The 2,316-nt window shown below is 49.4% G+C and overlaps 1 long non-coding RNA gene across 1 annotated transcript; it reads left to right on the forward strand.

Annotated features, from left to right (window-relative positions):
- The first annotated feature begins 833 nt into the window (after nt 1–833).
- On the forward strand, nt 834–2,026 carry LOC138917117 (uncharacterized). The gene is made up of 2 exons (XR_011424640.1): nt 834–1,225; nt 1,655–2,026. It is a non-coding gene; the product is annotated as an uncharacterized lncRNA (long non-coding RNA).
- Nucleotides 2,027–2,316: the final 290 nt, after the last annotated feature.

Below are 2,316 nucleotides of genomic sequence, written 5' to 3' on the forward strand. Positions count from 1 at the left end.
CTGACCATTCTGCAGAATGGAACAGACTTAGAGAACACGGATCGGCAGGTGCAGCCTCTGTCTCTTATCTCTACACATTCCCTGTGTTCACTACGAGGTAGAAGGACAGATGGTCCAGAAACACAACCCAAGGGTCCCTGATAATTCTATACAGAAGGATGACCCTAGCCTGCCCCTCCTACAGTGAGGTTTCTATTGTCAATTTTCTCTGGGACCTCCAAGCATCTGCTATCATTGTAGTTTAGTCCTATGCATCTGATAACAGGTAACAGAAGCCTCTCAATTGCATATGGTCAATCCAGGACCCCCCATATGGCCACAGAACCCTCCACCCCATCCCCCACCCTGCCTCTCATCCCTGCCTGACTCTCATCCCTGCCTGCTGAGCTGTGCTCACCCCACCCCAGCTCCAACCCCCCAAAGTGAGTCTGCTCCACTTGAAAAGTCCACAGCCACCCCATAGAGACAGCAGCCGAGCCTGAGACCAAGTCTAAGAAGTCTGAGCGTGACAGCTGTGCCTGCCATAAGACTTGGACACCTGTGGTGTCAGAAACGCCCCCTTCACGCCTCACGCAGGCTGAAGGCCCCGCCCCAAAGATTCAGGGCAAGAGCAAATTGCAGTGACAGGGCCGCTGCTCCATGGCCTGAGGGCTGAAAGGAGTCGCAGTCACTGCTGCTTATAGCGCTTAGGAGAGCACCCGTGTGGCAACCCTTTCCTCCATCACGCCCGTCACCACACATCACGCTGGGCGTTCCCCCAAGCCCCTCCCCTCACGCCCCTCACCACGCCCCCCACGCTCTGCGCTCCTTCACGCCCCTCCCTTCCTCGCAGCGTCCTCCACGCTCTGGTCATGCGGCCTGTGGCCCCATGCCATGCTGCCGGGCTAAAGCGGGTTGAATTAATGGCGCCTGAGGCCAGCTCCTGAGCACTCCTGAGGCAGCTTGAAACCCAGCAAAAGCTCCCTGGCTGATAAAAGTTCAGTGGCTAAAATGGAAATACTGGGACCCGGGTAGGTGGAAATTGCGTTTTCAAAGCCACCTTTCCCTCCATCCCCTCCATCTGGTCGGGCTGCTGGAATCCTCACAGTGGAGAACTTCCAGCTGAGGGATCTACACTTTGGTCATGCCTCATAGAAGAACAGCCCCAGCCATAGTATTAAAAGGAGGAAACATCACAGTGGACAGCTCTAATTCCTGCACTATAGACAGGAAACGCAGAAGCCCAGTAAGTGACCCCCTAAGCCCCTTCTCTGAGGCCCCACTCAGTGGGTCCACAGGACCTCCTTACCCACAGTGGGCCTCTTGGCCTAGTTAACACAGGCAACAGGACCAAAAGTTCCCAGTGTTTTTCCCCAAAATGTTAGTGTGGTTTTATCTAGGTCACTGTATTTTGGGGTCTCTTTGTTAGAACAGCTTAACCTACACCTTAGCTAATATACCCTTCCCCAGGTCATCTGACTGATAAATCAGATGGAACTCTTCATTGTTACACAACATTGACCGTGCTCCAGATGCTTGTCACTTTCAATTTCACTGTTACGTAGTACTTATTAGAAGTTTTTGGGTGAAAAGTAAAATTCACAGAGCCCAGCGTATGAAGAGTGTGCTGTTAAATGATTCCTCCAGAATCTCCAGATGTTCTTTTTGGATTAAGACAGGCCATCAGAGAATTGCACACCTGGGCTGTCTTGATCTGGTTCCTTGGAGAATTGCTCTGTGGATCTGAGCCTTGGCCCCGCTCCATCGGCCCACACTGAGGAGTGCCGCAAACAACCCCGTGAGCCCCACTGCTTCATTGCCTGGAGGATGTGATTGAGGATGTGGTTTGCTGCTCTTTGTGTGGACCCAAGAAAGAAGTTTCTTTCAGACCTTGTACCAGGAATAGTCGTGCTTCTCCTGAGCAACTGGCTTGTTTTGTTTTTGTGAACACTCTAAATTGTGTAACTGTCTGTGTCTTTCAAAGCCATCTAAAATCCTTTGGGAACAAGACAGGGTATAAAATAAAGCTATTCAGAGTTTAGACCAAGCTCCCTATTTAACACATTACATTCCTTTTGGAAAAGTCGCTTCATTTGGCTGACTTTCTTTGCTTGTAAGTTAGAGATAATGAGTTCTTCCTGTGAACAGAGTGTAAATTAATATTTTTAAAGCACTCAGAGTTCCCTCAATGCAAGTCATTATGGAAACCAACACTAATATTTAATTTCTTTAAATCTCTGCTATTTTGTAATTCCCTCTCTTTTTATGTCATTCCTGAACTTTGCTTGCTCATTCATCTACTTGGCACATTTGAGGATGTAACAGTGCACCAAACAC

This window comes from Equus caballus, chromosome 1 (genome assembly GCF_041296265.1).
Source record: "Equus caballus isolate H_3958 breed thoroughbred chromosome 1, TB-T2T, whole genome shotgun sequence".
Lineage (NCBI taxonomy): Eukaryota > Metazoa > Chordata > Mammalia > Perissodactyla > Equidae > Equus > Equus caballus.